The 13,513-nt window shown below is 39.2% G+C and overlaps 1 long non-coding RNA gene across 1 annotated transcript in view; it reads left to right on the top strand.

The window, feature by feature from the left end:
* Positions 1-80: 80 nt before the first annotated feature.
* The window catches only part of LOC141418571 (uncharacterized), a 54,145-nt gene continuing 40,712 nt past the window's right edge, over positions 81-13,513 (top strand). The window contains exons 1-2 of the long non-coding RNA XR_012443199.1: positions 81-129; positions 228-320. This is a non-coding gene — a long non-coding RNA (uncharacterized lncRNA). The remainder of the gene's footprint in view (positions 130-227; positions 321-13,513) is intronic.

A 13,513-nucleotide genomic window follows, 5' to 3' on the forward strand; every position in this document is an offset into this window, starting at 1 on the left:
TTGGCTGACCCATGTTCCACCCACGTTTTGATTTCCAAACATCTATCAAACATCTATTGCTACTACTTCCTCTCCTCTCTGCTTTTCCTTTTCAAAATCCATTTCAGCAGTTTACAGGAGCAAGAAATAGTAAGTATGTGGGTAACTTTAACTGGAATTTCATCCACTCAGATTTGACTGTGCTCTAGAAGGCTCTAGCTCACTGCTTTTTCCAATGCTCTCTTTAGATCTTTGATTTTCCTTTGGTTTGAGGAAGAAACACCAGGCCTCCTATCACTTGAATCTCCCTACAGAGGATGCCTGAGAAGTGTATGCTCCAAGTATGTTTCAAAATGTTTTCTTTCTTCTTCTTCTTTTTTTTTTTGATTGCCCTGACATGGTAATACTATTGTGAATATGTATCCAGCTTTTATTTTATGTTTTATTTATTACTGTCCTTTTCTCTAATAGGATTAATTTGGAAGCTGGAAACATGGTTCTGGCTCCCTGTGGTTTAGGAGAGAAGTATAATCCTAATTTGATTCTCTTTTGTGAGAACATTTGTAAGATTCTGTATTTGTCCTTAGAAAAGATAGATTTACACATCTAGGGCATGTTTTGTTTTTGTTTGTACTGGCTTTGATATTGTCTTATTCTGCTTTTTATTTAGTCAGTACTTAAAAATCTGAAGATTTGAGTGAGTTCACAGAAGTTCATTTCCATCATTTCCTTAATTATTACTCTTCTTCCTTATCCAAATGTCCTGTTACTTGCATTTTAGATTTCTTATATTTGCCCTCCTGATAGCTTACATTTCCTGTCCATCACTTCGTTTTCTTTGTATCATTGCCTAGTATGACAAGATATTATTTCTTACATTTGATCTTCAAGCTAGCTAATAAACACTTAAGAAGGATGGTGAGGCTTCCATAACAAACGCCACAGACTAGATGATGCAGTTAATAGACATGGTTTTTCTCACAGCTCTGGAGGCTGAGAGTCCAAGGTCAATGTCTTTTGTGTTGGTTTCTGGTAAAGCCTCTCTTCCTGGCTTGCAGATATCCTTTGTATTGTGTCCACACATCACCTAGTGTTTTCTCTGTGCACATTGAGACTGGGGCAGGGGTGGGTGAGAGACAAAGACAGAGACAGACAGAGATAAACAGAGAACTCTAATTCTTATAAAGGACACTAGTTGTCTTGGATTAGGGCCCCACACTGATGAACTGATTTAATCTTAAAACCTCTGAATGTAGATACTGTTGATAACACTTGCTAGGTATTCCCATAACTCTTTGTATGATTTAATGCTCAGTAAATATTTTCTGAAATGAATAAAATACAACAATATATTTCAATAGATGAAAAGAAAAGGGATGCATAAGGCCAAATTTTTCTAGGCCTAATGATTTCTAGAATCTATATGAAACTATTATTGCCAAAATCATCATCTTTCTAGCGTGAATCTTCCACCGAACCATTAGCAAGGAGCATGGTCAATGCCAAACATACAAAGGATGACCTGCTTCGGGTGACTTTCAGATACTGGCATAATTTGAAATCTTTGGCACATACAGAATTGTTCAAGTGTGACCAACTGAATAAGAAGATGACGCCATGGTTCACACCTGTCATCCTAGCTGCTCAGGAGGCAGAGATCAGGAGGGATCACAGTTTGAGGCCAGCGGGCAAATAGTTCACAAGACTCTACATCAAAAATACTCAACACAAAAAAGGGCTACTAGAGTGGCTCAAGCAGGTAGAGCACCTGCCTACCAAGTGTGAGGCCCTGAGTTCAAACCCCAATACTGTCAAAAAAAAAAGAGAGAGAGAGAAAATGACCAAGAAAAAAAGAATTCATACGCAGAGAACTATATAAAGAGGTAAGTGTAGCTGTCTGTGTTTCTCAGATTATGCAACCCTGATCGGGAAAGCACTATGGTCCCTGTACCCCCAGCTGCTAAAGCCAGACTGTTGTTCCCAGTTTTTCATATTCCACGTGTAGAGGGAGAATCCTCTAGAGCAGCTGCACAGGAAAATACGGACAGTTGACTGTAGGACAACTTGGGTGGTATGGTCCCCACATGGAATGGTGTAGGCAAGAGTGTGGCTAGGACAGGAAGGAATAGTCGTAACTCATGTGCATGGTAGCATCTTAGTCCTGGCAAAGTGCTAGAATCACCTGTGAAGATATACCAGGGTCTAGGTCCAGACAGTTGGAGACTGGGCGTCCACCTGCTTTAGTCTCCCTAGAAAAGTAGAATGTGCAGTTGAGACTGGGAACCAGAAGTTTATGAGCTGTCATTATTTAACCCACTGCTGGATTTGCCTCCCTGGGGGGTGAAGAGTGAGACTGTAAAACCAAATGAAATCCATGGACTATGGTATGGATATTAAATGGTATTAAATAATGGTGTTAAATAATGCAGAATGGTATTAAATAATGTGGAAGGTAAAGATAAGAACCAGGGCTGGGAGTTTCAGAAATGCTCCCTGGGACGGGTTCAGAGTAAATCTTAGCATTTCTATTTGAAAAACACATTCACTCTCCTCTCTCAAACACTCTCCCTCCACCCCAGCTGGATCCCAGGTGTCCGCCATGCCACAGAAAATCATAGTCATGATATGGAAGACAGGTCTGTGAAATGCCTCCACATCTCAGAGCTAAGAGAACAGACGAGAATAAGACAGGCAATAGATAATGCAGGGTTGGGAACTGAAATTAGATTTTATAAGACTGATCACTTTCACTCAAACTCATAGAGACCATCTCCCTGGTATCTTGTGCTCTGAGTACAGAAATTCAAAAACTTACCTGACACATGATAAATAAATGAAAAGTAAGTGACAAGAGATTTGTGCCATATGCACAACTCCTCTGAGTTACCCAGCGATGAGAAACGATCCATTAAGTGCCTGTGCAGAAAATAGAGGCAAATCAATCCCCACTTCACCCAGGCCTCACCTCCTACACAACACGGCTCAAAGTGTGAATGAGCCCAGACCTCACATCAGTTCTTAAACCTCTGTGCATCTGAAATTTCAGGCACCTTCCAATCCTCTACTCTTTAAAAGTCCCCTCACCCCTCAAGGCTTGGCTGGGACTGGATCCTCCATGAACCCGCTTCCTGTTGTTTCTACTGAATGGCTCTCTTGCTCCCCTCACCACACCCCCATTTATCATTAGGTTACTGTCTGCCTCTCTGCTACACTTCGAGTTTCTTCCCCCTCACTGCACATTCCACTAGCGTGGTGCCTGAAAAAGCAGTTTGTTCAGAGCTGGCTTTTCTCTCCCTTTATTTCCCCTGCAGCTTTCTAGAATAAGCCTGACTCTTGTTCTCCAGACAACAACGAACACTCAGTTATCTACTAGCAGAAGCTGCTCAGTCAAGATGGATGGACACCTTCAGCCCTGACAGGATCAGAAACCTGGGTCTCCAGGTCTGAGCTGCCAGGCATGGATGATCTGATGTCCCACAGACCATGTCATGAGGCCTATAAAAGTCACAGTGGCTGGGTGTCCCTTTCGCGTATGATGGGTCCACAGCACAGAGTTCACTTCCTGCCTGCCCTCCTGCAGAGGTTACGAGAGCACAATTGCTAAAATTACACAGAGGAGAGCAGGCTTTGATGAATAATCAACTAAGTAGATGATCAATTCCAGAAAATTATGCAAACTGCCATGTTCCCCTAGGCTTGTCCCAAGAGTATTACAATAAATCTTTCCAAAGTATTTAAGAAATTTTTCTCCATCCCTGGAAACATTCCAAAGTATAATTTCTATTGATGCTGTGAGGGTAGTTTTTGCAAAAATTTCAAGACTTGTTTGTCTCGGGGAAGGACTCAACAGGAATTCTGGTGAATCTGGTGGCATTTGGCCTGAGCTATCCCCTTTGTGATTTAGATCCCAATTATTACTGTTTCCACTTTAAATGTGGGAAAAGTGAGACTTACAGAGGTGAAGCATCCTGTCTGGAGTCACACTGTCTCTTGGTGGCATGATTGGCTCTCAGAGCCTGGGTCTCTACATCCTGGGCTCTCGCTTCCATCCCAGGTGCTTTCAAGATTGGCAAAAGGAAGAGAAAGAAGAGGCCAGAAGCTCTAGCTTTGCCCTTCTTTCCTTCTTTCTTTCTTTCAGTAGTACAGAGGATTTGAACTCAGGGCCTCACACTTGCTAGGTAGGCACTGTACCACTTGAGCCACTCCACAAGCCCTGTTTTGTGTTTGGTATTTTCAAGATAGGGTCTGGCAAATTATTTGTGCAGGCTGGCTTCAAACCACAATCCTCTTGATCTCTGCCTCCAAGTATCTAGGATTATAGGCATGAGCCACCAGCACCTGGCTATCTTTGCCCTTCTTGCATTTCTTAGAGGTAGTTTGGTTGCAAGATGCATGGATCCTTCTCTGTACTTCTTGGGAACCACTTTCCTGGATTCCCAGTGTTCAAACCCTGCATCAGAAATGCTCTTCAACCTTGGACTAGCCTATTCAAAGGAGAACATTTAAGGCCACTGCTCATGGTGTAGCATGGCTCTAGAGAACTTATTGCAATCCACAGCTTCAGAAATTAAAATCTTCTAATCTGAGACTTAGCTTTTGACCTCTAACAACGGGAATAAATTAGTAAACCCAGACAGTACAAGCACTGTGCAGAGTCCCGGAAGCCCAGCCTAGCATTTTAGCAATTACGGGTGCTTGTCCATAAAGCACTTAAAATTCCATTTAGACTGTCCAAGTCGGTTCAAGCTCTTTAATCTTGGATAAAGTAAACAAGACTGTTTTTAAAGTGTTCTTTTTTTCCTTCTCTATTTTAAAGCAAGGATATTAGGAGAGGAAAAAAAAAAACTCAGACATTCAAGGCTAGACCTTTAGACCCCAGTAACGTGTAACATCTGCAGATACTGGTTAGACCTTTCAGTGATATTTTCTGTCTGCCAACGCCAGCTCACACTCATTGATTGAAAGCAACCCATCCCCTTGAAGTATACTTTGCTTTTCATTTGTGGCTTGAAAATTCCTTAAGGGCAGGGCTTAAACATTCCTCTGCACCCCATGAAGCATAGCTCAGCCCGTGGGGGTCTCTGCTTGCTAACAAGCTGCATGCTAGAAGCAGCAGGCTATGCCCACTACATAGTGAACCAATCTCACCCAGTTCCAAAGGCACCCACTAGTGGTCAAGCAGACTAACCTCCCCCACCCGACTCCAAAGCTTTGAGCTTCAACTTGCATCCATGTTGTATCACATTTGTTCCACACCTGGGCTTACTTCTGCCCAACTGCCTCCACTCCAGCTCTCTCTGGTGAAGTGACACCTGGGAGGAGTTTTTTCCTGACCTCTGGGGTACTTTTCTTGCTTGTTTTTCTGCTACCAGGCAGTGAGTTCTGGAAAGCATGGACTCACACACATTTCTGTGTTTATTTGTTTAATAGTTGTTCTTGTCATATACTGTAAAGGGACAACAAGTGCTTTATTCACCTCTGTATCCCCAAAGCCTTGTACAGAGCTGCCAGTGTGGGTACTGAGTTGAGATGAATAACTTAGACATCAAGAGAACAGGGCTAAACAAATTACAAGTTATTCTTGTTGAACTACAGTTCAAGATCTTAAAGGGTAATATACCCTTTAACCAACAGGGCTAAGCCATCCGGTTACTCATGTAAGACCACAAAACCCCAAGGTTATTGGGTACAACCCTCAAAAGTACAGCTCTCAGGGGCCATGGGAGAAACACCATGGGGTGGGGTTCTTGTCTGAACAATGTGCACCTAGGAGTGATTCCAGGGGATGGGAGATGGAGAGTGGCAAGGAGGGCATGGCAGTACCCATTCCCACTTGGGGAATTTGATGAATGGAGCTACAGTCACACTGTCCCTCGTTGTTCCAGTTCAACTAGAAATTGTTCTCTTGCATGGAGCTTTTCCTGAAGTCCTGGTCACATTCCTTGACCAGGAGGGTGTCCAAGAGGCCAACAGCCAGCCACTGTCGTGTGCAGACAGGTGTGGTACTGCTGGGCAGCCCCGTGCTGAACTTTGGAATCCCTGCAGACCAAACACTTCAAAGCTGTTTGAAGAACAAGGAACACAAACAAAGTATTTAATCTTGAGGCCCTGACACTTACTCAAGGTAGAAAAATGCCACCAAAGCACCACATTCCATTCCTCAATACAGGAGTAAAGGCACTACAGACACACAGGATAACACAGAGATTCATACAACCACCCTCGGATTTTTGTCTTTATCCATTTTGATCGCCTATTACATTTGAATGCTCTTTTCCTGAAATCTGAAAAGATTTTCAGGAAATTTTAACAATAGTACAGAGAGGTACTATGTACCATTCAGCCATTTTCCCCAGAGGTAACAGCCTACATAATTATAGTATAATGTAGTTCAATATCATTTTCACATATGTAGATTCCTGTATCCATCACGACAATCTCTATGATTTAGTTATTTAAAGAGTATTATATAAATGGAATCAAACGGTAGATGATGTTTTAAGGTTAGTTTTTCACTCAGCATAACACTCTTGAGATCCAGCTAGATTGTTGTGGGAATTAATATTTTACCCCTTTCTATTGATTGTGGATGTCTTGTGGGGGACTGACACAGTTTACTCACAAGTTCAAGGGCATTTTGTTGGTTTCCATTGTTTGGCTGCTACTAATAAAGCTGTTAAGAACAGTCATAGGATTTTGTGTGGACATAAGTTTTGATTTCTCTTGTTATATTTTAAGTGAGTGTTTAGTCTTTTAAGACATCACCAAACTATTTTCCAATATGACAGTGCCAGTCTACATTCCCAGAGCAACCCGTTTCTCCAAATCTTTGCTCATATTTGCTATTGTCACTACTTTTTCTTTTAGCTATTTTCAAAGCTGTATGATGATAACTCATGTTTTTAATGTGCATTTCCTTATTGGTTAGTGAGCAACATTTTCATGTGCACAGTCACATCATTTATTCTCTTCAGTGAAATGTCTTTCATGTCTTTTCCTCATTTTCTAACTGTCAATATATGAGAGTTCTTCATGTACTCTAGATGGAAGTCCTTTTTTAGCTATATGATTTGCAAATACATTCTCCCAGACTGTAGTTTCTTTTAGCTTCTGAACAGGTACTGAAGAGAGAAAAGATTTTTTAATTTTGATGTTGTCTAGTTTATTGGGGTTTTTTCTTTCATGGATCATACTTGTGGTGTCATGCTTAAGAACTCTTCCTCACAACGTCCTAAAGACATTTCCCGTATGCTGTCACCTAAGGGTTTTTATAGTGTTACATTTAAAATGTGATTTCTGAGTTAATTTTTGTATTAGTTGTGAGGTTTGGGTCAAAGTTCATCTTTGTGAATACACAATTGCTCCAGGGTCATCTGCTAGAAATACTAATTGTGCTTCTATTGAATTATTCTTGCCTCTTTGTCAAAAATCAGTTCCTGTATTTACATTGGTGCTATTTCTGGATTCTCTATTTTGATCTATTGATCTATGCATCTGTTTTGTCAATAATACTCCAATACAACACAGTCTTTGCTACTCTACATATATAATGTCTTAAAATTGAATTGAATTGTGACTCATCCCACTTTCTTCTTTTTTAAATTATAGCTACTTTGCCTTTCCACATAAACTTTAGAATAATCTTGTCTACATCTAGAAAAAAATATTGTTGGCATATTGGTAGTTAAACCTATGTATCAACTTAGGGAGAATATACATCTTTATTGAGGTGAGGCTTTCAATTAGTGAACATGGTAAGTCCCTGTGTTTATTTAGATCTTCTTAATGTCTTTCAATAGTGTTTGATATTTTCAGCAAAGAAGTGACCTTCTCATGTTTTGTTAGATTTTATACCTAAGGGTTTAAATTTTTGAGCAATGTAAATGGTGTTGTATTTAATTTTTTATTTCCATGTATCCTTTGGTAGCATACAAAAATACAGTTGATTTTTGTGTGATCTTCTTGTATCTTTGTGCCCTTACAAAACTCACTTATTAGTTCTAGAAATTGTTCTATGATTATTCATTGACCTCCTTCTCTGTTTGCTAACAGTGCCTGTGGTCTATTCCTCACTCTTCAAGTCAGCAGCATTTTTAAATGCTAATCTTCTCATCAATGATGAGATGGTCCCTGACACAAGGGGAGTCTCATAAATTCTGTGTCTACCACCTGCTCAGTATGACGCTGACCATATAATAGAGGTTGGCATTTTTGGTCACAGACCCATTATTACCATCACATTGATTCCACTTGACGAGTAAGCACCTGGGGTATCCATGCATTTGTTGGAGCCAGAACACAGCTTTGAATAAAAGCAGAAGTCAAATCAGTTTTTAAATCTTTGAGTTCAATTAAAAACACTATTTTAGAGCTGAAAGTAGCCTGTAGTCAGCTAGCCACCTCCCCCTTTATGTTACAACTGAGAAAACTGAAAATCCTAGAGATTAAATGACTTATCTACCCAGCCATTTCTCGTGAGATGCGGGTGGAACAGCTGGGATTCTCCAATGAGTCACCTAAGAATGGGAAAGTATCAAGAACGTCCAGCACTAAGAAGTACACACAAGTGTATAGGTACTCACAAACGAATGTGGGGATTGAATGTGTTCAGTCTGACAATGAGGCAGCATCAGACTTGTGCATCCCAACAATGTGGAGATGAGCTCTGATGTTCATTTACAGTGTCCTCTCCAGTAAGCCACTTAAGCCATTAGAGTCTCAGCCCTTCACTAGGCTGTGTTAGACTCCAAGGTGATAAAGGATGTAAAGGTACTTTTGCACATAAAAATTATTACTAAGGGGTCAGCTTTCTTGAGTAACATTTCAAATGACACAGAAGGGCCACACTTAAGTAGTGAGGACTTCACAGGCTAGCTTGTATGTGAGAAAACTTAGAAAATTGGCAGGTGGATATTTTTCTGAAGAAGGATTTTGTAAAAATAAATGGCTTTGCTTCTAATTGTGCAGCAACTGCATTTTTCAATTCCTAATGAATATCAGATTTGTGGTACTAAAAAAAGTACTGTGGTAGCTTGTTTGCTCTAGCCAAAAGCACTCTGACGTCATCTAAGGCCCAAAACAGATGATAGATGAGAGAGAGAGAGAAAGAGAGAGAGAGAGAAAGAGAGAGAGAGTGAGAGAGAGAGAGATGGGAATTCAGAGCAAGAATTCTTGTTTCTACATAATTTTCTTATTCTGATAAGGAAAATAGCAACAAATGTTTGGGACATTTGACTAACTAAATCTTCTTTTCCATTTGTGTGCATTTGATTTCCTTTTCTTGCCTTATTGTGCTGACTTAGAACTTCCAACTCGGTGGGAAGTGTGAAAATCCCTGTCATGACATCTTAGAAGAAAAGTTTTCAGGCTTTCACCATTAAATATGATGTAGATGTTCTTGAGGAGGATGAGGAAGTTTCTGTTTCTTTTCTGAGAGTTTTTATTATTATAATAGATGTTGAATGTTATCAAATACCTTTTCTGCACCAGTTGTTATGATCGTCATTCTATTTCTTCAGCCTGTTAAGATAGTAAGTTATATTGAATGATTTTCTAACGTCAAATAGACTGTCAGCCCTGAAATAAATTCCACTGGTCACGGTGTATTATTCTTTTGGTGAGCTCTATTTGCTACCATCTTGTTTAGAAGTGTTGCATTTATATTAATGAGGGTATATAGTTTTCTTCTTTTAGTATTTTCTTTATCTGATTTTGGTATCAGGTAATATTGGCTTTATGAAGTAAGCTCAGAAATATTCCCTTCTCTGCTATTTTCTAAAAAAAGATTGTGGAGAATTGGTGTTAATTCTTTAAACATTTGGTAGCACTCTCCAGAGAGTCAGTCTAGGCATGAACATTTCTTCTTCAAGAGTTTTTAATATGAATTTAATTTTGTAATTATTATAGAGCTATTCAAATAGTCTGTTTCATATTAGGTGAATTATAAGGATTGTCTTTTTCAGAGAAATGGCCCATTTCATCTAAGTTGTCAAATTGCTATGCATGGATTTGTTCATAGTATTCCCTTGTTCTTTTTTATAGAGTCTGTAATGATACCACTTGTTTAATTCCTGATATTACTAATTTGTATTCTGTTGCTCTCTTATTCTTGCTAGAGATTTGTCAATTTTGTTGATCTCTTCAGATACCCAGATTTTTATTTCATTAATTTTTCTTTGTTGCCTTTTGACTTTCAATTTAATTGGCTTCTCTTCTTTATTATTTCCTTCCTTTTGTTTGCTTTGGGTTTATTTTGCTTTTCTTTTACATTTCTTAATTGTGAGTTTAAATTATTGGTTTCACACTTTTCTAGCATTAGCATTTAATGCTATAAATTCCCCTCTTAACATACCTTTAGCTGCAAATTTTGATATGTTGTTGTTTTCATTTTTATTCAGTTCAATGAATTTTTAAAATTTCCTTTGAGACTTCTCTTTGGTTTATTGATTAGAGGTTTGTTGCTTAATTTTCAAGTGGTTGGAGATTTTTCTGTTACTTTTGTTATAGATTGGAGATATATTTCCATTAAGGTCAAAGAACAAACTCATTATTTCAATTTTTAAGAGTGTGTTTACCCTTTTTATGATCCATGAGATGGTCTCTGTGGGCATATGTGCCCAGGGCCCTTGTGTGGACTGTGAAATCTGATGTGCTTGGGCAGAGTTGTTTTATAAATGTCAGTTAGTTCCTGGAAGCTGGTGGTGATGTTGATTTCTTCAATATTTTCTGTCTAACTGTTCCATCATTGTTGAGAAAGGGGTATTGAAGTCTTAACTCTAATAGAGTTCTTTCAGTTCTGCTTGAGACTCATACCTATTTAAAGCTGGAGTGTCTGCTTAGTGAGTTGACTATCATTACACAATGTCCTCTGTCTATAATAGTTTTCTTTGCCTTGAAGTCTACTCTTGCTGGTATTAATATAAGCTGTCTTGATTTCTTTTGCTTAATGTTTGCATTGTATCTTTATCTTTTCCCATTCTTTACTTTCAACCTATCTAAGCCACCATATTTGAAGTGAGTTTCTTATAGATTACATATATTGGGTCATTTTTAAAAACTCTAGTCTTCCAATTTCTATCTTTTAATTGGTATATATTAATTTGTACTTGATATAATTATTGATATGCTAAGGCTTGAGTCTTTTTATTTTTCTGTTACTTTTCTGTTTATTATTGCTTTGTTTTATCTTTCTTGACTTGCTATAGATCGCTCAAGCCTTGTTTTAGAATGCTATTTACTATAGTATTTTGTTTTGTTTTATTTTTTGATAGTGCCAAACACATGATTTTTTAAATTACCTATAATTGTTATACAGAGGGGGATTCATAATAACAATTTGATTAGACTTACGTTGTACATTAGTTTCATAATCCCCATCATCTCTCCCCCTTAACCCTCTCCCCGAGCCACTTAAAGCAACTGCAAGGGGTTTCTTTGTTCTATTTCGTATGTGAAGTCCATCAACCATGTACCTCACCTTAATCTCCTTCATTCACCCTCCCCCACCAACTAGATCCCTCCCACCCACTGTATCTATTTTACAGTTCTGTCTTTTGTTATTAATATTTAAGTTGAGGTTCAAGGGGGTTTCTCAGTGTATGCCCACTGTGAGTATACCTTACTTTAGTCCATTTAACCCCTTCCATTACTCTACCTTACCCCTTTACCTCCCACCCCTCATATTTCAACAGCTTTCAATACATATCCTTATATCTTCTACCTTCCCAGATGTTATGTTTTATGATATTACTGACACTCTACCATTCTCTTCTCCTTTCCCTCTTTCCCCAAGTTCCATAGAGTAATTCCACTGTTACAAACATGTTCTACATATGAGTTTGTATGTGGTTATGCATGTTTTTGTGTACATGTTTATCTTTTTGAATCTATCTTCCACATATGAGAGAAAACATGCGGCCTTTTTCTTTCCGAGCCTGGCTTATTCACTTAACATGATCTCTTCCAATTGCATCCATTTACCTTCAAATACATGTCATTATTCCTTATGGCTGAGTAAAACTCCATTGTGCATATATACTGTAGGGAGTGGATTAAAGCCTATGAGAACTGGACACAAGGAAGGCAAGATGCAGTTAATTGCTTTTACCTGTAGGCTGAGATAGGCACAGCTCTTGGCCACAAAACAGGGAAAGACAGAACAGCTGCATCTCTTAAGTTGCATTCAGAGAAGCAGGAGTGCAGGTTTCTCCTGTTACAATGTCACGCCCCTCCCTGTGGCTCCACCCTGTTTGTTGCTATAAAAGACCCCTGAAGGAAGAAGAGGGCTTTTTGCTTTTGGGGGGCTTTACTTTGGGCTTTTTGCTTGGTTTTTTTTGCTTTGGAGGGCTTTTTGCCTTTGAATATTGGAAAGAAGCTTTTAGTTTGGGCCTTTTGGTATGGGAAGTTTTTGGAAGGGAAAAGATTTATTGAAGGGAAAAATTGCTGAAGGGGGGTTGATAGAAAATCTGCAGCGAGAACTTTAACATAGGCTTCAGAAACCAAAGCTGAGAAAGAACTTCATACATAGGCCTTAGGAAAGCTAAAGCTAAAGAAAAGCCAAAGAGAACATGGGACAGTGCACAGTGCACAGTGCAAGTCTAAGGACTGACACCTTAAGAGTTATGCATATGCAGTTTTTTAGGTCCAGCTACTGGTTTGCAAGTTTGAGCACCAAGGCTTTGAGAGAGCTAGAGAAATGGGACAATGCAAGCCTGGGAGCAAAAGACTTTAAGAGCAATTAAGTAAAGATAAGTTAAAAGCAAACATGGAACAGAGTGAGCCTAAGGAAAGAGGTTTTAAGCAAGGTTTTAAAGAAGACTTTACAAGCAAGGTTTTAAAGAACTGCAAGGAGTAGGGCCTTAAAGAATCAAGAAAAAAGAAACAATGAGGGTTGTGCATCTCCAGCCAAGTGTACAACATACCTGACCCCAACTTTCTTTCTGTCTGTCTATCCTGTGTCTCTCCTAAAATCTCCAGTCACCCCCAGTTAAGCCCAGTTAGGTCCAGTAATAACCAAGGATCGAGAGAGAAAGCTCACTCTAACAAGAGAGGGAGTGCGGCAAACAGCACCCCCTTCAATATGTCACATTTTCTTGATCCATTCATGAGTTGTAGGGCACCTGGATTGTTTCTAGAGCTTGGCTATTGTGAACAGTGCTGTGATGAACATCTGTGCACAGGTGTTTTTATTGAATCCTGACTTACGTTCCTTTGGATATATGCCTGAAATGGTATCACTGGATCATATGGCAGTTCTATCATTAGCTTTTTGAGGAGTCTCCATACTGCTTTCCATAGTGGTTGTATTAATTTGCATTCCCAACAGCAGTGTATAAGGGTTCCTGTTTCCCCATATCCTTGCCAGCATTTGTTGTTGTTATTACCCTTGATTATGGCCATTCCAACTGGGGTGAGATGAAATCTAGGTGTTGTTTTGATTTGAGTCTCTTTTATAACCAGGAAGTTGAACACTTCCTCATATATTTACTGGCCATTTGTACCTTTCTTTGAGAATTCCCTGTTTAATTCATGTGCC

Source organism: Castor canadensis, chromosome 17 (genome assembly GCF_047511655.1).
Source record: "Castor canadensis chromosome 17, mCasCan1.hap1v2, whole genome shotgun sequence".
In the NCBI taxonomy this organism is placed as follows: domain Eukaryota; kingdom Metazoa; phylum Chordata; class Mammalia; order Rodentia; family Castoridae; genus Castor; species Castor canadensis.